The sequence below is a fragment of the Podarcis filfolensis genome (genome assembly GCF_964270895.1).
Source record: "Podarcis filfolensis genome assembly, chromosome: 14".
Classification (NCBI taxonomy): Eukaryota; Metazoa; Chordata; class Lepidosauria; order Squamata; family Lacertidae; genus Podarcis; species Podarcis filfolensis.
The window spans coordinates 45,767,547-45,793,955 of record NC_139616.1 but is presented as its reverse complement, the minus strand read 5'-3'; the positions used below and the strand labels follow the sequence as shown (position 1 = coordinate 45,793,955).

General features: G+C 45.2%; 2 protein-coding genes across 5 annotated transcripts in view; one reads left to right on the top strand and one right to left on the bottom strand.

Annotated features, from left to right (window-relative positions):
* SHMT1 (serine hydroxymethyltransferase 1) overlaps positions 1-26,409 on the bottom strand; it is a 329,147-nt gene that overhangs the window by 219,974 nt on the left and 82,764 nt on the right. The window lies entirely within an intron of this gene.
* EPN2 (epsin 2) overlaps positions 17,913-26,409 on the top strand; it is a 38,639-nt gene continuing 30,142 nt past the window's right edge. The window contains exon 1 of one of the 4 annotated variants that reach the window (XM_083585723.1): positions 17,913-18,178. The gene's annotated coding sequence lies outside the window, so the exon portion shown is untranslated. Of the gene's footprint in view, positions 18,179-18,207; positions 18,297-18,541; positions 18,781-26,409 lie in introns of those variants that run through there. The other 3 variants (XM_083585726.1, XM_083585725.1, XM_083585724.1) reach the window with 3 other exon arrangements.

Genomic DNA, 26,409 nt, shown 5'->3' with positions numbered 1-26,409 from the left:
TGTTTGTAACCCAAGGTACCACTGTACTTGAAAATGATTTACAGATGGTATTTAACTCCGAGTAGGCTTGCTAAGATGTCTAAGACTAAATCAGATAAGTGCTGGAGATGCAAAGAGGTCGAGGGAACGTTCTTTCATATATGGTGGACCTATAAAGGGTAAAAGAGTATTGGGAAATGATCCATAATGAATTGGAAAAAAAATGTTTTAAAGTACTTTCCCCCCAAAAGCCAGAGTCCTTTCTGTTGGGGATAATTCAGACTGAAATTCCCAGGTGTCAAAAAAGGTTATTTATGTATGCCACTACTGCGGCCTGTGTTTTGTTAGCCCAAAAATGGAAGACGAACGAGGTCCCAACCAAAGAAGAGTGGCAACTGAAGTTGACAGAATACGCGCAGCTTGCAGACTTAACATATAGAATGAGAAAACAAGAAGAACATACATTTAGAGAAGACTGGAAAATGTTTATTGAATATATGGGAAATAACTGTGTACAGCTGAAAACGCTGGCAGCATTAAGATAAATTTAACAGTATAAATAAGTCATGATGGATGTAATAATGGGATACTGAATGGTACTGTTTCTGTAAAAGATGCAGGGATTTATGATATGCAAAATAAACCATGGAAAGAGAAGCAGGGAAGTCATTGATATCTTAAGGATGTAAAAATGAGTACTTTAAATTGTACAGCAGAAAATTTAATAAATATTATAAAACAGAAAATTTAATAAATATTATATATACATAAAAAGAAAAAGAAAACATGGAACCAAGAGAACCTGGTTTATTAGAAATGGCGTTTGCATGTGCTCTGGTTTCTGTCATGGTGTCCCGTTGCACCAGAAGTGGTTTAGTTATGCTGGCCACATGACCTGGAAAGCTGTCTGTGAACAAACACCGGCTCCCTTGGCCTGAAAGCAAGATGAGTGCTACAACCCCAGTCGCCTTTGATTGGACTTAACCGTCCAGGGGTCATTTTCCTTTGGAGCTATTACAATAGGACAGCCTTGCCAGTCAGCTGCTAAGCAGCTAGTTAGATGGACTACCCTGAGATACACCAGAACAAAGTTTATGTAGGCTACTAGCACACAGTGCACAAAGCGTCATCAGACCATCTTTAAGCATCCTTCTACATATACAGTCGTACCTCGGATTGAATGTGCTTTGGGATGAGCGCATTTGAGTTGCGCTCCACGGCAACCTGGAAGTAAAGGAGCACGTTACTTCCGGGTTTCGCTGCTTGTGCGTGTGCAGACTCTCAAAATGACGTCATGTGCATGCGCAGAAGCGGCAAAAAGTGACGCGTGTGTGCACAGACGTGCCGTCGCTGGTTATGTTTGCTTCTAGATGCGAACGGGGCTCCGGAACGGATCCCATTCGCATCTAGAGGTACCACTGTACTTCAAGAATGGTCACAGGTCATGGGATGCAAAGTACGCATGATATCAGCTTCCTTGGGGTGTTCCAAAACATGTGGTCTCAGCTTACGACTTATCGGACAGTTGTCTAGGCAACCAGACCTTCAGTGGGGGACATTCCCTTCCCGTATCTGTCCCTGGAACCTCTCAAGGAGATGCCAGTGCTAACTCAAAACAGACATAGGAAAGCATCCTGCCATTTGCACCACTTTCAGGGCTAGATAGGAAAGATGAATGCTGCATAGGAGGGAGGCATGAAAGTCACAAGACGCAGGCATGCAAGGATCATTCGTGGGTGCATTCTAGCGCCAAAGGTTAAATGCAATTAATATTGAAACACTGTTCAAGCAAATACCAACAGTAGAAGAATGGCGACAGAAAGTAATGGAATATGCAGAAATAGCCAAATTAACAGGGAAAATTAGACAACAGGGAGAGGAAAATTTTCAAAAAGAATGGGGGAAAATTATGTCGTATATAGGAAAGATAAGATGAACTAGTGAAACCAGTAGAATTGGAAATAAACCTCATAACGGGAAAGTGATGGATAATGAAAATAATAAGAAGCAAAATGTATAAGGAGATTAATATAAGTAACAGTAGTTGTAAATGAATACAGACAGACAACAAGAATTGTATAAACAGGAGGATTTATTTGTTTATGGATATACTATGGAGAAATATGGAAAATGAATATACAAAATGGATGAAAATAATGTGATAAAATTATATGTGATATAAAAAACCAGAAGGAGGAAGGAGGGAAGTTGGCGCTTAGGAGCAAGTATAAATGTGAAATGCAACACATTATGTGTATGTGGAGTATGCAACCGGAAAACTAATAAAAATTATTTGGAGGGGGGGGGGAGAAAAGAAACACTGTTAAAAAATCTACACCTTGGGTCTCTAATTCTTATATCACCAAGCCTCTCTAGATTGCAGCATTAGGGAAGCATTGCAGAACCGCTGATAAAGCAGAATGGTGTGTGGATCATCAGCAAGGGTAAAAAAGTAAGGGACCCCTGGATGGTTAAGTCCAATTGAATTCAATCATGGGGTGTGGCACTCATCTCACTTTTAAGGCTGAGGGAGCTGGCATTTGCCCACAGACAGCTTCCCGGGTTATGTGGCCAGCAAGACTAAACCGCTACTGGAGCACAGGGGACCATGACGACTGCTAGAGCGCATGGAAGCGCTGTTTACCTTCCTGTCGCAGCAGGGAAGCTATTTATCTACTTGCACTTTTGACATGCTTTCAAGCTGCTAGGTTGGCAGCAGCTGGGGCACAGCAACGGGAGCTCATCCAGTCGTGGGGATTCGAACCGCCGACCTTCTGATTGACACGCCCAAGAGGCTCAGTGGTTTAGACCACAGCGCCACCTGCACCATCAGTGGCATTTTGCAGAATTTGTTGTTGTTGTTGTTTAGTCATTTAGTCGTGTCCGACTCTTAGTGACCCCATGGACCAGAGCACGCCAGGCACTTCTGTCCTCCACTGCCTCCTGCAGTTTGATCAAACTCATGCTGGTAGCTTCGCGAACACTGTCCATCCATCTTGTCCTCTGTTGTCCCCTTCTCCTTGGGCCCTCCATCTTTCCCAATATCAGGGTCTTTTCCAGGGAGTCTTCTCTTCTCATGAGGTGGCCAAAGTATTGGAGCCTCAGCTTCAGGATCTGTCCTTCCAGTGAGCACTCAGGGCTGATTTCCTTCAGAATGGATAGGTTTGATCTTCTTGCAGTCCATGGGACTCTCAAGAGTCTCATCCAGCACCACAATTCAAAAGCATCAATTCTTCGGCGATCAGCCTTCTTTATGGTCCAGCTCTCACTTCCATACATCACAACCTGCAAAAAAAATCCAGACTGAGGAGGTCCTATAAGGAGCGGATCAATGGATCTACGTTCTGCTAAGTTGCTGCAGCATAGCAGAAAATGGGAGCTCCAAATAAGTGGGAGCTGCGAAGAATTCTTTCGCTTTGGAGTGCGCCTGTTCCAGCCGGTCCTTGCCAGCCTGCGCTGTTTCCAGGATACTCCATTCCATTTACCCTCTTTGTTTTTCCGCCCCTCTCCTACTTGAACAGCAGCCGCCATTCTGTGCCAACAGAGCATGCCCAGTCCTCATTGGGCATCTTCTGGCCCCCTCCTTTAGTTATATCCCCCTGCACACCAATTGTGGGGTTTTTTTTTTGTATTTCCTTCCCGGCTAGTTTGCTGGTGCCTCCTACTTGTCTGTGGATGCTGCCATTCTTGCCGTGTCCACAATCTGAGTCTGTTATTAGTCTATACAGGATGTTGAAGCATTTTAAAGCAGTTTTAATCTTAGCAGTTGGATGCTGGCAGATGTTTCAGCAAGGGATAATCTTTAATGCTTGCTGTGAGATAAGCAGTCGTGGAAGGAATTACTCTCTCTCTCTCCATGTGTGTGTGCAGTTAGTGTTGTGTTTAAATAATAATAATAATAATAATTTCAATTTATATACCACCCTTCATCAAAAGATCCCAGGGCAGTGTACAACATTAAGAACATATTTTATGGAGCATCAATAATAGCAGCATAATAATAGACAGTCTAATAATAAAATCGTCATCATAATAACAGTCTTCTCCCCCACACTTCTGCAGGCCATAGATTATTTAATAGCCATAGGCTTAGGTAAAGAGGAATGTTTTTGTCTGGCGCCAAAAGATATGTAATGATGGTGCCAGGCGAGTCTCTCTGGGGAGAACATTCCACAGTCAGGGAGCCACCACAGAAAAGGCTCTTCTTGCGCTGCCACCCTCCGAACCACCTATGCAAAGCATCCTGGGCTGCTCTTGGCTCCCTGCTCATCAAATGCTCAGCTTGGGGGAGGGTCATTGCCCCTCCCTGCTCATCAAATGACCAATCTGTTGATGACGTGTGTGCGACAATTTGCATCTTCGTCAGGGTGCTGGGCTGAATAGTTCCCCAAGCAGTTCTAATCTGTTGTTGTTAGTATTTCCATTTATCTACCACCTTTTGTTAAAAGCTCTCAGGGTGTACAACATTAGAAACTGGCAGCAGAGGCTGGTCTATTAGGGTAATTGGAGGCGACCCTGAGGGTCATCTAGTCCAACCCCTGCAATTCAGGAATCTCAACACGCGGTCCCCCATCCAGTTTGAAACCATACCAGACCCTGCTTAGCTTTGCAAATGTGCTAGCGGTTTTATTGCTGCCAGTCTGGGTGGTGGTCTTGGCTGTTCGCTTCCTCTTCCTTAGTCTCAGAATTGCCATTATAGAATTCAACAAGGGAGGAAGATCAGAGCCAAAAATTAGAACATGTTGGCTCTGGATCCAACCACTGCATCCTGGGGCAATGAATCCACAAGTTCCTCCTACTCCTTTTGCCTGTCCTAAGCCTTACTAGTGTCCTCATATAGGTCCCACATTCTGGTATTGTTTGTGAGGAAGGAGGGGGGAAAAACACCCTTCAGTATTTTCATCAGGAAGCTTTTAATGTAGCAGAAGAACATAGCCACTTGTGAAGGTGCCAATTAGAGCAAATTATTACCTGGTTGCCTGGAAATACCTGACTGAGCAGGTGCGTATGTGTGTGTGTGTTCAGCAAACACTCCATGCTATATCAAATGACCATTCCTTAGCATTCACAGGGTGAGCAAACACTGCTTTCTCAGAAGAAGGAGAGGCAAGTGCTCCCAAAATTAACCCTCCTCGTCCAAGCAAATTCCTGCTCTGTTTTCATTTTTCAGGGTGGGAATAATCTGGGAATAAGCTGTCAGGGCTGGAGTCAGACACAGGTCAGCGAGAAAGGAAGCAAATCTCCAATGCCAGTGAAGTTAGCTCTTTGTTTAAGAAAACAAAATACAACTCAGCCTGGTGGTCTCAGCAACCCTTCTCAGTAGGTCTTGCCCCTATAGAGCACTTGCCAGGACTGAACATTCCAGCTTTCTACCAACCTTAAGGCCCCCTCCCCTCCAAGATGTTGCCCAAGCAGTCAAACTGCATCTGTCCACCTCTGACCTCTGCTCCTCTCTTCTCATTCTGTGCGTTCTTGGAGACCAATGAGGAGGGGAACTTGTCACAGCAGGAGAGGGAGACTCCCTGGATTCTTCAGCAGCCTCTTCACCACCTCCTCTGCTTCAGCCTCGGAGTCTGAACTGCTCCCTTTCACAGGCTCTTCCTGCTCACTAAACCCTGTTGCTCCTTCATTTCCTGACACCTCCTCCCCACCAGTCTTCAGAGCCTGGGAATGGGTGGTGGGATGATGAGTGGTCAGAGGGAGAACACTAGGAAGAAGAGGTGCTGGAAGCTAAAGGAGTAACAGGGAGAGTCTGTGGCAGAGAGAAGTCCAGAGACAGACTCTGAAGCCAGTGAGTGGGAGGGAGGCCAAGAGGCAGAGATGAGTCCAGCTGGTAAAGAGGCATGGCTGTCCCCCCTCCTGCTGCAACAAGCTCCCCTCCTCCTCCTTGTCTCTCAGAACCAGAAGAGGCGTGAAAAGGGCAGAGGAGAGGTTGGCTGCACACAGACATAGTCTCTGATTGCTTGGGGAAAGCCCTGGAGAGGAGGGGACTTAGACGGCTGTGAGGAGGCAGGGACTTTCAGTCCTGGCAACTGGCTTTCATGGAGGAGGTCCACTGGGAGTGAGCTGCTCTGCTCATTAGGCCTGACACTCAGCCAAGCCTGTGGAGGTTGTGTTTTCCCCAATAAAGAGTTATCTCCATCTTTGAACTGTGTGATTACTGACCCTCACATTCCCTCTATCCTCTGTCCAAGCATGCAAGAGGCATTATCAGACTTCAAGGGCACATTCCAGCCAGGCCAAAAACAAACAAACAAAACAAAACACCCACAAAGGTTGTCAAGCAAGCAGGAAATGGCTGTGGCTAAGGAGGAGGTGTGGTCTGGAGAAAGCCTGAGGGCTGGATTGAAAGGTCTGGAGGGTTGCTGGATTTGACCGGTGGGCCTGTGGTCCCCCAACCCTGTTTACACAGCTCCCCAAATTTATTCCAAGAGACCGTATGTGGGGTGGTGCGTGAATGGGTCAGGCAAGGACTCCCACTTCCCTGTGAGAGATTCAGATGACCAGGACACCTCTTTCTGGTAGGCTAGGACGGTGTCTGCTTCCTTGATTAAAATGAAGAATGGAAGAACATTAGGAGGGGACAAGCCCAGGAGAATGGTTGGCTGCCCAGCCTCTATTGATTCGTCCATTAGGCTGTTCCATTTGTCATGCTATGCTCCTGTTCTCCTCTGCCCCCTCACAACTCAGATCTATATCCAGGACATTTCCCCCGTTCTCCTGCCTGCCAGAGAGATGATCAGCCTTCATCATTAGCAGTCATCACCAGGACAGCCAAGGTGAGAGGAGATCAATTTTCCTATGACGTAGGGAGCAGGAGACCAACCCAATTTCTCTAGGGTCCTCCTTTATAGGGGCAGTCCCCTAATTCGGGTGAGGCCTTTGGCCGGGAAGGTTAGTCCAGTCTAAATCCAGTTTAAGGTTAAAGAGCTGTCTTTTAGCTTTCAAGTCCAAAAGATAAAGAAGGGAGAACATTATAAGACCTGGAAGTTGCCCATCACCAATACCCAGAGAACAAGCTCGGCCATCACCTGGTTAAAGTCTCCCCCCCCCAATTGTGAGATGTATGTTTATTTAGATAATAGTAACTATTTCTAAAAATTTCATCTGTGCGAATACAATAGCATGGGGATTTTTTCTGCAAATTGCTGCCCTCTTTTGCCCTTTCTTTGGTTAAGAGGGGTAAGCTCATTTATTGCTCTTTCGGTCAATGCTTTGTGACTACCCTTTCTTTCTCCCTCCTAATCCAACGAGTTTTGTGTAACTCTCTCTTTCTCTGTGAAATGCCGCAGTTATCTTTGCTCTTATCAGAGACGACGCTTTGCGCATGAGGCTATATTGTGTCTTGAGGTGAGACTCTTTGATTACATCGGAACAAACTGGCTAAACTGGCAAGGCAGGATAGTATCTCTCTCTGCCTTCCCGGGAATCAGAGCAGTGTGTTAACTTCACAACAACCCTGCGAGTAGTTATACAGAGAAAGGAGAGAGAGAGAGAGAGAGAGAGAGAGAGAGAGAGAGAGAGAGAGAGATCCATTGGAAAGCCATCTGTACTACTCTACTCTATTTGTAGTTCTCCTCTTTGTGAAGGACTGTCCAGTTCAGAGATAGAAAGAACTGTAAGAAAGAAAGAACAGACACCCCCCCTCCCCAGAGGGCATAGCTGTCAACTTTTCCCTCCTCTTGCGAGGAATCCTATTCGGAATAAGGGAATTTCCCTTAAAAAAAGGGAAACGTTGACAGCTATGCAGAGTGTCTCTGCTATAAACTGCAGCCAGCTGCTGCTGCTGGATGAAGCTTGCAAGCTGCATGCACAGTTTTCTTAATATATCTTTTTAAAATTAAGGGCACTCGTCCCTGGAGATTCAAGTCCCCACTTGCCACTTGGAGGGGGCCAAGCAAACCAGGAGACCTGGGGGTCTGGCAACTCTACCCTCGGTTACATCGCAACCTAACTGTTGAGGTTTGCATTCTGCTGCACATAAAGGAGCGCATGGAGGCTGAGCCATAAATATGAATTTTGAAATACAGATTTTGCAAGTGAGCGGAGAGATAACCGTGGCCTTTGTTCTCCTATTGATTTATTTAATCACTCTGAAAACTCGGCAATGGGGCTTATGTGACTGGCAGCGGGGTGGGGGGGTGGGGCAGGGGGAGGACATCTAATAGAGCAAACCCGCTGTGATTTGGAGATTGAATTGCATGCAGCTAGAGCCAGGCATCAGCCTAACAAGATTTAGCTGGGACGGAGAGGGAGACGGGAGGGCGGCAGAAAATGTGATCTGCCCATGCCAAGGCTGCTCTGGCTAAGCAGAAACAGAAACAATAACACATCAATAAAACAAGGGCCATGAATTTCCAACGCACTGGGCCATGCGTGCCTGCATTTCTTATATAAAATATTTCACAAACTCACTTTGATATTTTTGTTTTGCTTTGTTTTTACAGCTTTACAGGCCCGTCTGGCATATGGTCGGAGGATCAGCTCATTAAAAAAGCATTGCAGTTTCATAGCTTATTAGCTGCTGTTAAGCTGGTGGGTTCATTTGGAGGAGGTGGGAAAGAAGCTAACAATTTCACCCCCTAGCGCAGACCTCCAACTGCATTCTTTAGCCCTAGATAGCAGGGAAAGCTGCTAATATGTGAATATTCAAAAGAGACTAATTAAGCTCTATCTCTTGGCTCCTCCGTCCTGCCACCCAAATTTCCTGGTACTGATGTCTGACGAAATTCAGACCCAACCACACTTGTAAAGGTCTGCTAGCAGTGACTCAGTGGAGGAAGATGCCCAGTTCTGGAGTTTCTTCTCAGAATAGGAACTATGTCATCTACCAGGGAAACTGATGGACCTTCCATAGTCCAGTAAGTGATTAAGGCGATAACAAGACTTTCAAGTTTGTTTGTGGTAGACCAACAAAGAGGAAGTCAGGGAGTGAGGTAGATAATCGAGCAAAGGCTGGATCCTTCCGTCCTTCCCTTTTATAGGGTTCCTATTTACCAGTGCCAGGATGTGACACAGACATCCTGGCATTGGTAAGCCAATGAACACATATAATGAGCTAAAAATCAGTTCAGTCCACCAGTGATAGCACTGATGCATTGCAGTTCAGCGGTTTGATGTTGCAATCTCCCTTTGAAGTTCCTCCAGGACTGCCACTTTAAGGTAATTTACAATTGTTTCCTGGGGGAATTGAAATGTTACACACATTATTGTTGTTTCTGCTGTCGGATTTGTGTCTTTTTATTATTTTGCATGGATATTGGCCTGATAAAAGGCCATTGCTGGTAGATTTAGGGAATTGCAAAACTCTATTTATTTATTTTTTAATTTAAAAACACCACTTACTTCTTGGCTCCAACACCTGCTTCCGAAATCCCCTCACTTTCATGCTTTTTGTCCCCCCCAGCATTGGAATGTGTAATATGCCCACAGGTGTAGTCTTTGGCTATGCATCAAGACTCTAGAGAAAATACAAGAAAGTAAAACACTTTTTCCGTAGAGTGCATAGATGAACTATGGAACTTGCTTCCACATGAGGCCACCAATGGCCACCAATTTGGATGGCTTAGACAAAAGAGACTTAGACACATTCACAGAGGATAAAGCTAGCAACGCCTACTAGGTTAGCGGTCAGCAAATTTTTTCAGCAGGGGGCGAGTCCACTGTCCCTCAGACCTTGTGGGGGGCCGGACTATATTTTGGGAGGAAAATGAACAAATTCCTATGCCCCACAAATAACCCAGAGATGCATTTTAAATAAAAGCACACATTCTACTCATGTAAAAACACGCTGATTCCCAGACTGTCTGTGGGGCCGGATTTAGAAGGCAATTGGGCCTGATCTGGCCCCCTAGCCTTAGTTTGCCTACCCATGTACTAGGTTCTTCCTCCACTGTCAGTCAGCATGAATACTAGTTACTGGGAATCACAAGAGGGGAGAGGTTCTGCTCCAGTAGGGTTGCCTCAAAAACATATTTTCTTTGCAATTTTGCAAAAAAGAAAAAAAGAAAAACAACTTCTCTTTCTGAATATGGCAACTGAGGTTCTGCTTGTTAGTCACTTTGAGAGCTGGATGTTGGACTGGATAGTCCACTGGACTGATCCAGCAGGCTTTATTTTTTATTTTTATCTAGGCAGCACATTTTGGTCCCTGTCTGTTTTTGACTTCTGGGGATGCCTTTTTTAATCTCGAAGCGGGGGATGAGTGGGTGCTCTAGTTTTCTTTCCACTGCATGAGTAACCGGCTGCTGGATTAGAAAGGACATTAGGCTGGTCCAGCAGGTTCTCCTTATGTTCTTAAGTCTAAGGAGACTAAGGAACCCACACATGAGATTGCCAAACAACAGCAAGATAAGTCTGGCATGCAAAGATAAACCAGGATCAAGCATGAGTAAACAGTCGGACTCCAAAGCACGACCCAAGGGAAGCAAGTCAGCAACAGATGAGCACTCAAACTAGGCAAGGAACTAGGGACATAGGTCATTCCAACAACTGGGAGGATCAACTAAGAGCCTAGATTCCCAAGCCATGTCTAATCTGCTAGTGTTTCAGGGTGTCCTTGGGGCTCTCAGGCTTGTACTTTGCTGTGGGCCTATGGCCTGGGCTTGGGCCTTTAGGGGATGGGACATGACTCTGCCTCCGACTCCACCAGGGGCTCATCTGCTGACACTCGTGTTGGAACCCACACCAAGGGTCCACTGAAAAGATCTACTGGAAGTGGTCCTGGGGTGGCACTCCCTAGAGGTTTTCAGGGTTAGCGATAGGGACCCTGCCTGCTCCCCCAAGACTTTGGTCAAAGGGAGCTTTCGTTTGGTTCATCCTCCAAGGAGTCTGGGTCCGGCCTTGGCTTGACAGCAAGTTAGATTATCTTTGATGATGAAACACCCGTCTAACACAGTGCCACTTCTAATTGCCTGCCACCTTATCCTTGATGCCTAAAATATTATTACAAAAAATGTGTGCTACCCCCAACTCTCTGCAAGATTCCTGGGGTTCCAGGCACTCACCCAGGGTCTGCATTCCTTGGATGATTGAGACACAGTGGAGACTGTCATAGATTTAAGAAGTATGGTTTATTTACCTGTTTACACCTTCAGTCTGCATGGTCCAGATCTTATGGCATGGTCATTTCAAGATGGGCTTGTCCCTCACAGCAACGCAGCCAGCCTTCAGCCAGCCTGCCCAAGATGGATTCCAGTCTTTCTTCCCCCTTCTCCTTCCCGGAGCACCTTGCTAAAAACTATTTTCTTGTCATCTTACACCCAGTTACCCTGCCAACCTTCCAAACCCCAACTCTCTGTTGACACTTCAGGGCAAAGGGGAGGAGGACAGTTCTCTTGCTTTGCTAATGGCCCTCAGTGGCCCTGTATTGTTTCTTAATGGCCCTAGCTTGGCCAGGTCCCTTTGCACAAGTGAGCCCAGAATTCCTCTGCAGCTGGCATTTCTCCCTTCACATCCCAAATAATCAAAATCCTACCATTTATTAATTTCTAGGGTTTGGGAGGTTCCCCCCCAACCTATGACAATATGATCGTTCTCAAATCGAGCAGAGTTTTTCCTGGGAAGAAAACACTTAGCACAGTTCAGACGAGAATTTTAAAAGAAGAAAGAAAAGGGGGGAAAGCTTAAAGATGTGGGTTAAAATGGGGGATTAACTGGAAGAAGGATTAGTGTTGTGGTATCTGCCTCAGATGGGACCAAATGCACGGGTGATCAAATGTTGCTAATAGTGCATAAAAGGGAAAGTGGATCCCCCCCCCATAGGCACTAACATCTGTTGGTGTTTTTAAAAGCAAAGCTTTTCCAGAGGGGGCCAATGGATGGATCACGCAGGACTGTTATAATTCTTTGGTCAATTTGTATAGGCTTTGATAGCTCGATCAAATCAATACTCGCATTCTTATGCCAAAGCTCACTGGCCAATACCTGGCACCATCAGCCTGTGGCAGAAGCCTCTGTTCTGTCATCCGTGCTTATTTGCTTTACAAAGCCTGAACTGCTTTGAAAGCCAAGATGCTCCTCTGACCGGCTGCTACGAACAGGTCCAAATAAATTTCAGCACCATGAAAAACTGGAAGCTGTGCATTACACAACACCTTTAGGTGTTTATGTATTAGAATCAAATGCAAATGTATTAGAATCAAAGCATATCCAACCCACCCACGGTATGATTTGGTGGCTATACGTCTGGGACTTGGCTCCCCTATACAATTGCTAAATTCGTCCACAAGCGAACCAGTCCTTGAAAACATCCATTTAACCCGACGAAGAACTCTACGAAACTTGAAAGCTAACTGCATGGCCAGCCTTGTCGGTTTGAAAGTTAGATTTCACGAATCTTACTGCCTGGAGCCTTTAGAGCACCATCCAGTTGCCGCTGACGTTGCTATTCAAATCAGAGAGAAACAGGGTTGGGCCCTCGGGTATTTATGATTATGGCTTTGTTCCTGGGATGCCATTTCAGAATTCCTGAGGATTGTAGTCATGTATGACAATCCTTGGCACAAACAGAAGTCAAGTCATGCATTGCAGACAGGGCTGTTAATGGCCTTCCCCCTGCAGAATATCGATATCTCTTATTTCTGTCTTGCAAAGGGAGAGGGAGAGTTGCTTTGACCGGGTAGTTTGATCTTGGCCAACGGGGAGTGCCAAAGAGACCATTAGGCAGCTTGTAACTCTCTGTCAATATTTGACCATTGTTCTCAGAGGTTAAGGTAATATTGGTAACTGACCAAGAGTGACAGGCTGTCTTTATGTGAGGCATTGGCAAGAGCTTCCTCACTTGGGTGAATTCCCACATTATATGCAGCGAAGCACGGCTATTCCTGGTTATATCCAAATGCTGGGATCATTGTAACTTGGATGTCTGTCCATGGGCAACTGTCTCGCCATGACATCTGCAGGATGAGGTGGGTTTGTGAAGCCAGGAGGCAATTGAGCGTGTGGGATCAGGGCCAGCCCAAGGCAATTTGCTGCCTGAAGCGAAGGGTGTGTGGCGAATGCCCTACCAGCCTCAGTCTGCCTTCCCCGAGCCCCAGGACGACTGCCTATCAGCTCCCTCTTCCTCTCAGTGTTGCCCTTGTAGAACACAGCAGGGAGGAGGATGGGGACAAAACCAGAATTAGGCCACATCCACGACATCCACTTAAAGCACTTTAAAGAGCTGTGGCTCCCCCAAGAATTCTAAGAGACTCCTAGTCTCACCCCAGAGCTGCATTTCGTAGAGTGGTTTATCAGTTTATCCCCCTTAACATGAAAAGTCATACACATTTGTGGGTGCATTTATCCTAATGCACCCATTTTTTTATACAGTTTTGACTAATAGACACATTTTTTCCAATTATTTTCCCCAATATAATGCATTTTTGTATATTTTGTTCATTAATATGTTCATTCTTTGGTGTACTCTTCCCCTTAATATATGCTTATTTTGGTGTGGGATGTGTATGTTCAATGTTTGCATTTTACTGTATTTTTTGTTTTCTCAGCTGCCTTGAAGCTGCTGCAGGGGCCGGTATAAGTACAGTGGTACCTCAGGTTAAGTACTTAATTCGTTTTGGAGGTCTGTTCTTAACCTGAAACTGTTCTTAACCTGAAGCACCACTTTAGCTAATGGGGCCTCCTGCTGCTGTGCCACTGCCACGCAATTTCTGTTCTCATCCTGAAGCAAAGTTCTTAACCCGAGATAATATTTCTGGGTTAGCGGAGTCTGTAACCTGAAGCATCTGTAACCCGAGGTACCACTGTACTCAGACACAGGGCTGGCCAACCTGTGACCTGTCAGATGTTCTTAAACTACAGCTCCCATCATCCTTGGCCATGCTGGCCGGGGTTGATGGGAGCTGGAGTCTAGCAACATATGGAAAGTACCAGACACACACACCCCCGCCTAATAAATAAGCAACCATTTTGCAACAGTCCCTGGGTCTGGCCGTGCCGTTTCTTGAAAGGAACAGATATATGATGCAGGCATAGATCAATAATTTATATCTGAGCATACAGAGGGTGTGTTTCCCTCCACACAAAACAACTGCAGCCTGTTCCCTCATCCTTAAGATTCAGGGGCCTCTGTGGTCCTTTCTTTCTTTCTTTCTTTCTTTCTTTCTTTCTTTCTTTCTTTCTTTCTTTCTTTCTTTCTTTTAAAAAGCAGTGCTTCGGTCTCCCTTCACTACATCCTAGGAATGCAGGCCATTAAAAACCAACTGTTCAAATCAGGGAGAGGAACCAGATGCCCTCCAGATGTTGTTGCCCTCCCACCAACCACATCCAGCATGACCAATGGTCAGGGATGATGGGAGTTGTAGTCTAGCAATATCAGGAAGGCCACATCTTCCTCACCCCTGGTGTAAAGCTTATAGTCGCATTTTCACTCCGCTGCTAAACCAACTATTAGCGACCACTGGAGAACATTTCCCTCCACCCTCAAGTGGTTTTCAGAAGCAAGATTTTCCCTGCCTCTCTGATTTATTCATGGGAATAAATAAGATTTTGAGGTTTTGACTTGGGGCGGGGGGGGGGGGGCGAGGAAGAAAAGGATTTTTGCCTACAGAAGTGGGCGGATGCAGTTTAGTTGCACTCCTTGGGGTGGGAGAAGGAAGTGATAGCGACAAGGATGGAAGTGAGAGCTGTGCGATGGTGGTTTGGCTCTTAGTCATTCCTGAGGCTGGGATGAGGTTGAACGATCAAAATACGGGCCACTTTTTAAAACAACCCAGGAAAATCCTTCGTCACAGGAAGGAGAAACTTCCAAAAATGCCTCTAAAATTAGCCGGTTGACTCAACGCAGAACGGAGTGGAAAGCTTGAGGGAACGTTAAGATCTGGATAGGGTTTCTGCTTCTGTGTGTGTGTGTGAGAGAGGACAGACCACGGTCACACCCGCACCACATATTAAAAGCACTCTTATGTCACTTCAGTGGTCATGGCTCCCTCCCAAAGAATCCTGGGAACTGTAGCTTCTTATGGGTGCAAGGAATTGTAGCTCCGCGAAAGGTCTCCTAGCTTGGCATCCTTCATAAGCTGCAGTTCTCAGGATTCTTTTGGGGGAAGCCATGATGCTTAAAGCAGTATTGTTGTTGTTGAGTCGTTTCGTCGTGTCCGACTCTTTGTGACCCCCTGGACCAGAGCACGCCAGGCACTCCTGTATTCCACTGCCTCCCGCAGTTTGGTCAAACTCATGTTGGTAGCTTCGAGAACACTGTCCAACCATCTCGTCCTCCATCGTCCCCTTCTCCTTGTGCCCTCCATCTTTCCCAACATCAGGGTCTTTTCCAGGGAGTCTTCTCTTCTCATGAGGTGGCCAAAGTCTTGGAGCCTCAGCTTCAGGATCTGTCCTTCCAGTGAGCACTCAGGGCTGATTTCCTTCAGAATGGATAGGTTTGATCTTCTTGCAGTCCATGGGACTCTCAAAAGTCTCCTCCAGCACCAGAATTCAAAAGCATCAATTCTTCGGCGATCAGCCTTCTTTATGGTCCAGCTCTCACTTCCATACATCACTACTGGGAAAACAATAGCTTTAACTATATGGACCTTTGTTGGCAAGGTGATGTCTCTGCTTTTTAAGATGTGGAGTGCTTTAAATGCTAAGGTGTTGTTGTGACCCACGTTGCACTTCCAGATACCGTTGGGCCACACCTCCCATTGCCTATATTTTGTGGGGCTACTGGGAAATGGGAACCCAGCACCACCTGGAGGCACCCAGACTCCTGACCCCTATAGCTAACCACTACACCCCACTGTACTTGGTGGGGAATAACTTTGATGTGCGTTAAGCCATGGTTTTTAAGGGATATTTTTCAGTCTTGAGCGTTGGGAGAGCAATCTCTTACAAATCAACCGGGGGGGCATGCGTTAGCACCTCATGTTCTCCTTGTCTTCTCCTGTGTTCCCATAACTTCCCCCTCAGCTTTCCCTCCCGTAGTTAATTTACTTTCCGTGCCCTTTTTTGTGGCCTTAGATGTGTGTTCTTGGAAGGAGGATTAGCTCGGCTCCCACAACAAGCGAGAGGGAGCCTGGTTCCCATTCTGTTCTCAAGCGGAGAGGGGTTTTGTGACTTCCAGCAACTGAGTCATCTGTTATGTTGTGCGGGGGAACAAGGAGACATGTATTTTCCAGCCCTCCTTCCAAGAGAACAGGGAAGTCAGTCTGTGGTAGGGCAGCCAGATTAGGGCTGGATTTAGGTTTGGTGAGGCCCTAAGCTACTGAAGGTAATGGGGCCCTTTCTATGTCCAGCTGTCCTTTGTCAACAACAAATTGTCGCTGTTTTTTGTGTTGAATATATGCTATATGGTAATTGATGGACCTAATAGGTATCTAAAGCCATTTGCACATGTTGCCACACAACCAGTCCGTGCAGAATGTAGGCACCCTATATATAGAAAGGAGCAAACCAGTGATATTTTAGGGAACAGGCTAGCAGGCGGGGGGGCCATGATTTACATCATAGGAGCCTACACAACACAAAACACTGTTGCTGTATGTAGGTTTTATTTTATTTGTTTTATCTCTTATATTTTGGAAATGTACATCCAGGTGTCTTTTCCCCTTTAATTTTTTGGGAGGCCCCCAAGAGAGTGGGGCCCTAAGCTATCACTTGTTTAGCTTATACATAAATCCGGCACTGGGCCAGATGCAAAAAGGCCTGGACGGGGCTCCAGCACCTTCAGTGGTTGTGCATGTGGAATCTGGAGTAGGTTCTGCACTGTCTAAAATTCCCGATTCGACGATTTAAAGGTGCAGGAGCCCCGTTCTCTTTTGCATCTGGCCACATCTGCACCACATCTGCCCCCTCAAAGCATCATGGGAGCTGTAGTTTGTTAAGGTTGCTGGGAATGGTACTTCCGCGAGGGAACAAACTACGGTTCCTGGGGCTCTGGCGTTAAAACGTCCCTTAGAAAATGGTGGGAAATTTGATAACTGAGGGGACACCCTTTCGTCACAAAACAACTGGCCAATAAGTTTTATTTATGTGTTTATGTTTACATCCCCATATATATATATATATGAATGAGAGAGATGTTTCACCCCCTGGGTAATTTCCTGATGCAATTCCACAAACAAACAAAAACAACACAAAACCAAAACTGAGAGGGGACAGGTCTTATGTTTATTTCACCACTAAAAAAGAGATGTGTGAGTGCCTCATTTTAATACACACACACTTCCCTTCAACATCTCCCCCAACATACAAAAAAGACTCCCCCCTTCAAAAAGAAGTCATTTATTTGTATATACAGACAAATTAAAAGAGAACGAGCCTTATTTATATATACACATACGCTTCCATTACATTTTCCCCACCAAAAGGGGTTAGGTGGGTTTTTATCTATGCACAGACATAACTGTCCCCACCGCAAAGAAAAGGAGTCATCTTATTTATTTGTATGTATATATACATACTTTCGCTCACCCCCCTAAGGAAGGGGAAGGTTAGTCTTTATATTTAGACTCGCCCCCTCAAAAAAGCCATTTATTTCTTGTACTGTATACAAATATGTGCTTGCACCCCCAAAGGGGGCGCGCGAGCCTTACTCCCCTAGACCCTCCAAAAAGCGGGGGTCTTTTTTTATACCCAGCCACAGACTTCCCGCCTCAAAAAAAGAAGAAGAGCAAGCCAAATAAAAGAGGGCGTGATCTTATTTATTTACACACAGACACAAAACACTCGCCCCCACATAGATGGTTTCCTTTTCCTTTTTTAGGGCTCCCATTTCCTACGACCTCCCACCCTACCCTTTCCAAAGAAAAACAGATGCGGGTGGATGAAATTCCTGAGAGGGAGAAAAAAATAAATAAATCCTCACATTATCACTTGTGAGGAAGGGAAAACAACCATGGGCGAGAACGCGCGCGCGCGCTCACACAGACAGGAGAAGCCCCCCCCCCCCCGCCGCCCACTTGTTTCTCTCTGTGGCGGGACGGCGCGCTCGCTCGCCCGCGCGGGAGCGCGCGTTGCCTGTCTCGCTCTCCCCGTCCCTCTCCGTGCCTCCCTCCCTCCCTCCCTCCCTCCCTCCGCCATGTTGGATGGCGCGTGTGGGCGGCGGGTGTCAAACCCAGTCCGAGAGGCGGCGGCGGCGGCGGCGGCGACCACGACGCTCCTCCTCCTGCTCCTGCTCCTCCTGCTGCTGTTGCTGCTCCTGGCGGCGCTCCAGTCCGGAGGAGCCACTTGGGCCCTGCGAAAGCAGCAGCAGCAGCAGCAGCAGGTGGGGGGTTGTTTTTTTTTTTTTATGGAGGGGAGGTGGGCCGGACCTGGGCCTCAGGTGGCCGCTGTGGGACAGGGCGGCCGACCCTCCCTCAGCCCCCGCCGCAGGCTGGAGGGAGGTGGGGAAAGAGCAAGCGTGGCTGCTGGGTGGGGGGCGTGTGCGTCCCCGAAGCGGGTGTATCGAGGCAGACGGGGGCGGGGGGCTGAGGAGGAGGAGGAAGAATTGGGGGGGGTGTTGTTGTTGGGTGAGGGGGTCGGCCAGGGCTCGGGGTCGCCTAAGGCGGGGTCTGCAAAGCGGGTATCTTGGGGGTGGGGGGCAAGCGCCTCTGAGACGTGAAAGGCATCTTTGCTCCCCACCCCCAATTGGCGCTGCTTCCTCTGCCTCTTCCCATGTGGCATTTTTAGCTGGTTTGGCAATACAGATGGATGGATGGGCTTGTTGCTGGGTTAAGTTGGGCATTGTAAATATTACCTGGGGTGCCTTTTTTTTTTCTTTTTTAGTGTGTGTTTCGCTATGGCATTTTAAATCTTCCCAGTTTTGCTTCGTTTCTGCGTCTTTTAACCTGTTTTGCTTTGTTTCTGTGTGCTAAACTGAACTGACTAGTAAGTATTTGTTACATTTGATGTATTAACATAGGCGTCTTAAAATGTTTATGCACTGACACTTAGGTTATGGAGATATATATATATATATGCATTAAGTATCTGTTACATCTATGTACCATATCGTATATATTCACGATGCCTTATCAATTGCACACATGCATACCCTACTCTGTAGGGGTGAGTTCAGTAAGTGATCCATTATGAAGCTCTGCTCCCCAAAGGGTCAACATTTCGTTGTGAAGATTTTGGTTTTTGTTTGTTTTTACAGTACTGCTGTTTTTAGTACTAACTTACCTGATACATAGGCTGGTTTTGTAAATACATTTCTGTTTATACTGGCTATTGTGAGACTCCTCAGATGCAGAAGAGGTGGGGCATGCGATAAAAAATTGGGGTTTTCTGAAACGGGGTGCCTCATAAGCATGAGAGGGAGAGCTGGATTTATGGGTGTAGAGTAGAGGGACGTGTTTGGGGATTAAAGTGACTGGATATCTTGAAGGTGGTTGTTTGGGGATAGTGAAATGGGGTGCATGAAGGAAGGAAGGAAGATAATGGGGAGGAAGCTTATTTGTGTTGGCATATGTTGCTGTGAGATGGGTGGGACGAGAAGAGACACTGGAAGACGTTGAGGGGTGTGGGTTCTTGGGGCTATGCTTTGGGGAGTCTCTACAGAGGAAACCAGCTTATGGGAACACATGCCTGTGAACATACATGGTTTGCAATGGGAGCATGAACAAGCAGGGTGTGTATGGGGGTGTTTTATGGGCTTGGGCAAGGTTTGGAAGGCTTTTGTTTTTCTGTGCGTTTGTGCACGAGTGTGTCAAGGTGGCGTGTAATGCTGCCTTGAAATTAACACCCTGCATTCCAAGTAGCCTTTGTTGTCTCCATTAGGCTGGCAGCAACAGTTTCTTCATATTGTGGCAGCAAAGTCTGTAGCCACTGATTTCCCCCCCCTCTGAGCAGCAAATCTAAGCTTATCCTTGCAATACCGGAACAGCTAATGGCAGTCAAATATCTGTTTTCCATTTCTGTCTAGCCTAGATTTGATTAAAATTTCTCAGAAAGGGGGTTGATGAGCTGCACAATTCATATCTATCTAACTGAATACATTTTAAATCCCCTGACACTCTCAACTTGTGGATTTGCAGCTGACTTTTTCTTCATTTTTAAAAAAAAATCTGATTAGTTTGAGAGATGTTTGAAAGTAATGTTATTGGATCTGGAGAACATAATGTTAAAATATGCATTAAAACTGTAGTTGCATAGGGAGTTACCCCTTTGAATGTGATACATAGCTTTGCTAACACAAAATGATCGTACTGCTCTACTGTAACTGTACAAAAACATATTTACTGTTCCGATCTGAAAAAAAGTTACTGGCCATGATGAAAATCTAATCTCTCTGCTAATACTGGTAATATGTGCTCTTGATTATATTTTGTTATTTCTAGTACAATAACCGAGAAACTTAAGTTGTGTTCTGTGCTGGTTTTTACTTAATGCCAATCAGAGAAATAAATCGTAATATGTGTGGTGAATTTTCGTCTTTTAAAAAGCCCCCCCCTCCACTTCCAAATTAGGTAAGAGTGCCTAACGTGACTGCAGGTTACTCAGCACTATAGCCTATATATTTCACTAAGGTTTACTTCTGTGAAAGAATGGGCTTGTAGTTGACTGTAGTTCTAAGAATGCTTAGCTGGGAGTAAATTCCATTTAAAAATGAGACTGAATTCTGAGTAACTTATTTGTAGGACCAAACTACAGAGAAGCACATGTTCCTACAATAGCCTCACATATGTTTCCTCTTACATGCTGAATTGAACACTGTAATAATGGAAATACACCTGTGTAGCCTTAACTTACTTATCCGACTGCTATTTTTTAGAGGTAATGGAAATTTCTATTGTACTACGTTGTGTGGTGTGTGAAACAGCCACTTAGGGTTTCACAGCCATTTTAGGGTAATTTTTTTGGCAGTACATGAAAACTACAGAATAATTGAAATAGTTAATTTTTTCCCATTTACCATCTCTAACAACATAATCTGACAAATGCCTGCACAGAAGTACCGTAAGACCCATTGAGTTAAATGGGGCTTACTCCCACTGTGTATGGGATTGAAGCCTAAAAGGAATTTCTAATTGGAATGGAAGTATTCTTTGGTAATGTTATTTACTGACATTCTCAGATTACCTTAATTCCTTCTGATCTTAGCAGATGTCTTGTGTGTAATTTCCATGCAGAGCAGCGCTGGCTGACGTATGTCGCGGATCAAACTAAACCAGCCAAACTAGACAGATGAATTTTCAAGTACTGACTTGTAGATATGAATATTTTGGGGTGTTTGCAGCTTTTAGGACTACTGTAATATGTATTGTGCTTGGTATAAATAAACCGGATAGCTTTCTGTAGCCACTTGACAAGCTTAGCAGAGTAGAGTTGATTCCTTGAATGCCTTTGCGCCTTGAAGTTGATGGCATTTTCCCTGCATGATCTCAGGGAATCCTTAAAAATAGTTGCTCTACGCCATTGCTAAATGGCATACACCACTTGTGGGGATGAAGCCTCAAATAACTTCTGTGGTGGCCATATTCATTTATTGGTTGTTTACATGGGAAAAAAAATAGACTGCTTAATGTTAGAAAATTTCTAAGCAGTGAATCTTACAGCTTTGTAAAAGATCGCCACAATTGCGAACAGTTCTGAAGTTGGAGATCAGTTCTAGTCATTATATTGGGCCAGAGAACTGGCAGCCTGTGGGCCGGATCCAGTCTATGTAACCTTTTGGACCACCTTGTCAATCCTTCCTTGGCCCCCTCACCACCTCAGCAGTGGTCCATTTTCTACAGCCACTGCTTTGGGAGACACCTAAGAGAGCTACAGTCGTACCTCGGAAGTTGAACAGAATCCATTCGGGAAGTCCGTTCGACTTCCAAAACATTTGGAAACCAAGGCGCAGCCAACGGAACCCACGTCGGACATTCGGGTTCCAAAGAAAGTTCGCAAACCGGAACACTCACTTCTGGGTTTGCAGCGTTTGGGAGCCAAAACATTCGACTCACAAGGCAACCGACTTCTGAGGTACGACTGCTGCTCAAAGCTGGGGTTCCCACATAATGGTAGCATGAAATTTATTTTGCTTGGTGTATGTTGGCCTGCTTCCTGGCTGTTGTAGTGCAGCCTGGAGGTGAATCCATCCCTGTTTGCAACAGTGGATTTTTAAAATCTTATTAGGCATAAGTCATAGGATATATATACATATTTCTAACCGGTGAATTCAGAAATAATCATGCACTAACATAGACTATTCTGTCTCTGTAGGATTTGGGTTGAGGCAATTTTGCTGCTGTAACCAAATTATCTGTTATGCTACCCATTCCTTCTTGTGAATTGTGATGCTTTCAAACTGTCTTCGAGGGAACTTTGAAGCTCAGCAAACATTCCTGTGTATGGTCAGTAATGACAATCTTACCTATGGCAGCTTGACTGCCACCAAGTCTTCCCTTGCAAAGTGTTGTGTTGTGTGCTGCAAGGTTTGTGAAAGGTGATGCTGAAACCCGGCAGCTCTTTTAAGTGCTCTCAGGATATGCAAACCAACTGGTTCCCTTAGCAGATCAGTCCATTCTGAAAGGTATTCCCTGAAGGGCGAAAATGTGAAAAGCTGCTGTAGACTGCCACACATGAGTTGTGGGGATTAAATGAGAATGGGGAGAACCATGTGCACCACCTCGAGCTCTTTGGAGAAAAAAAGTGGGATGTAAATGCAATAAAATAAATAAATAATACAAGTCAGTGTAGGGAGCAGTGGCTAGAGCGTTGGGTTTGGAAAAAGGGATGCGATCTGGCCTTGGACAGGTCATTTCTAGTATAACTTTCCCAACTGTGCTGTGTATTTAGAGGAAGGGTGGGATGCAAATGTCAAATATAATAAAAAGGCAGAAATGACCAGTTCTCTTCCTTAGTTTCTACCTTTGCATCAGACCAAGATGGATTGGGTAGGGCTGTGCCTGTCCCATCAGTCTGGCTCCAGTAATACATTATGCCTGGATGTTCACAGGGCTTACACATGGTTAAAGCTGGAGCCAGCTAACATTCATTGGCTACAGTATAAGTGCATCTCCTTATTTACTGCAAGCTATCTCTGAAGAAACCGACGAATGAAAACTAATGTTGGCTTTTAGGAAGCAAGGAAGCTATGGTATTCAGGACAAGATAGTTTTCCTTCCTTGACTATGGTTTGTGGCAGCTGATCCTCCTGCATGCTAATCAGTCCCTGGTTAAAAATAATGGTGGTGGATGGAGTAGCTGTGGAAAGCAGCAGAATGGTGTGTTGTTTTTCTCCCAGTCCTAACTAGGCTTGTTCTTAAGTAAACCCCACTGAAATATATGGGCCATGGAAATAATGTGTGTTTAGGATATCAGTCCTCAGAGCAGCCTTCATGAGTTTCGATCCCTGATTGTCCCATAGTTTCTATAGCTTCTGTGGCTGCTTGCTGGAGTCTCCAATGATTTTTAGAGCAACCTTGGTTGGTAGTAGATCACATTTCTAATACTGGACATAACCAGAAATAATAGGCTTCAACTTCTAATGGGTTTTTTTTGTGTGTGACCATGATGGCTCAGTCATGTTTAATTCCTTTAGAATAGAATTTCAAAAGCCTGGTTCTTTGAATTTCTGCTGTGTTACTCCAGCACCCAATTATTTTAGCTGATGGAAATATTGATAGTCTGAAGCTTCTTGAAGCAATTCCTGTTTCTTTTATAGGGAAAATTATACTTACATTTTGGATTGCCTTTATTTTGCAATGTTGTCCATGTTTATTTGGTGTGTTATTCCCTCAATGATGTTGAAGGCTAAATTTTCTTTTTAAATCAGGTTGAAGGTTTAAAAATTGCTTTTTGTGAATTGTCGGGATTCATGAACTGAAATAATCAGCTCTCCAAAGCCATGATTAAATAATGTGAACTGTTTTCATGGGTAAACAAGAAATCCTAAGGTGGTTGGCTTTTGCAACTTTTTGCTCTTTTAACTATGCCTGGTGCTTCTGATGCGAGTAGGCAGGGTGTTGAAATTGAACAAGTATCCTGCTGACTTAAATACTTCAATTAACATGACTCTCTTTCAGTATGCAGCTTATTTTTAAGAGCTTTGCAGAAACTGTTTGAAAACCTGTGAAACAAAACAGGTCGTTCTTGCCGTCCTATACTTTGTTGTTGTCCCCTGCCTCTACTTATTGGGAGACTTTGAATAAACCAGTGAATCTTACACATTGCCAATTCTTGTGACCCTTAAGAGGACTTGTTTGCAGGTATTTCAGTTTCAAAATGTTCTGTTCGTAATAACAACTTGGAAGCATGAACACGACATCTGCTCTGAAATGTTTTCTGTTACAGAATGCAAACTGTGGCATTGTACGTCTGTCAGTGAACATATTGCTTGTGATTTTTCAGTGAGCTTTGAAACCTCTTGATGAGAATCGGGATTTTTGTTAACAGAATAAAGTGCATCTAAGTTTGTGCCTTCTAGTTTTGGAGCACCCCTTTCCAGTAACATCAAACAAAGAGTCATTATGAGCGGGTATGTTTGGCTGGTATGTTTGCAGTTGACTAAGTGTCAAGCATACTTTCCTTGGTACTATAATTCCTCAATTCTTTGACAAAGGCACGAATTCTTCATCACCTACAGCCTGTGTACAATAGCTGTATCTGCTAACCTGCTGAATATTGGTAGCTGCAGTTTCCTGCATTGCAATGGGTAAAAGTTAAGTTCAAATTGTAAATTTACAAGCCATTACTTGGCAACACTGAGGTAGCATTGCATTTGGAGTAGACAATGAAAGATCTTCAGCTGTGTTTGGGACTCACCGTTATTTCCAGTCTTTTGCTGAGATGTAATGTTTCCTTGGAGGGACGAGGGTGGCGCTGTGGGTTGAACCTCAGAGCCTAGGGCTTGCTGATCAGAAGGTCGGCAGTTCGAATCCCTGCGACCGGGTGAGCTCCCATTGCTTGGTTCCTGCTCCTGCCAACCTAGCAGTTCGAAAGCACATCAAAGTGCAAGTAGATAAATAGGTACCACTCCGGCGGGAAGCTAAACAGCGTTTCCATGCGCTGCTCTGGTTCGCCAGAAGCAGCTTAGTCATGCTGGCCACATGACCCGGAAGCTGTACGCCCACTCCCTCGGCCAATAAAGTGAGATGAGCGCCGCAACCCCAGAGTCGTCCATGACTGGACCTAATGGTCAGCATTCCCTTTACTTTTACTAATGTTTCCTTGCCTTCCTGCCGTCCATCATTTCTGCCATAAGGTCTTGATGTGCATCTGTGGCATTGTCTCTTTCTTGGAGTGTCTGGTCTTAATTGAATTAATAGTGTTAAGTTGGAAGTGTTGAAGGTGACTCTCAACACAGGCATTCTGTTTTAGGCACTTAAACAGATGGCAAAGAACCTCTTTGTTAAGTGCAGTTGTCAAGGAGGTTAGAGCAGTTAAAAATGATGAATTGCAAAAATCTTTCCCTTTGCGAAGGCTGCTCCTTTTGAGCAAGATTGAAAGTACGCTAAAGATTTTTCGTGTGCAAGAGACTTAAAAGTAGCTCTTCTCAACGTCAAGCCGAAAAGCGTTGTTCATGAAAATGCCTAACCCAGCCTTCTCCAACCTGGTGCTCTCCAGATGTGTTGGACTACTGCTTCCTCCAGGCAGCATGGCTGAGGGACAGGGATGCTGGGAGTTGCAGTCCAGCAACATCTGGAGGGCACCAGATTCAGGAACAGTGGCCTAAGTCTTCCCTGTTGCAGAAAATTTACCATGACTCTATTATAAGGAGTATGATTGCTGCCTTTTGCAAGTTACGGTGCTCTTTGAATGCTGTCATGCTCCCACCAGTTAGTGCAGGTAGCTCTGCCCCTACCTTGCCTAACCCCAATGCTGCCTCATGCTTTTAAAATCTTAGGTTAATTTGTATCCAGAGTGAGAAGGATATTTGCAAAGCTGTTGGTGATAAAGGAGCATGTCTGAGAAAAAGGGAACGTACACTTTCTCCTGGAGCCAATTTACAGAAAGTAGCATTCGGCGAAGGAACAGACAGCAGAGGCTTTGTGGTAGCATTGTTCCCCTCCAGTATAAGAGCAAGTGAACACCCACTTGTGTGAAATGTCAGTGAACAGTAAATAGATAGAGTAGAGTATAAATAGGGAGGATGGGATCAGAAAGCAATGACAAAGCCATTCTGGCACCAATAAAATGCTGGTATATTGTGATGAAATTTAGTGATTTTTTTGGTCATAAATGGCTAGCTTGTGGAATGGGAGGAAAACGATGGGTCCAACTGCTATGACATACTCAGGCTTGCACCTGACTGCCTTTCCAAGACTCTGCTGCTGCCTGCCCTGCAGGCCAGTCAACTAGGAAGTAAAATTTATCTGAGGCACTTGATTTTCTCTGTCTCTGTTCTGTGCTATTCCTCCTAACTTGACTTTGTCTTGTTGTGGCAAAGACAATTGCTGCTGGAAGGTGGTTGTACTAAGTGGCTTTCATCCCAAAATATAGCCTGGAAATCATGAAATCCTAACAGGGTTCCAAATGTTATATATTGCTGCTGCTGTTGAATTTCTGATTTTTTTCCCCAGTAGA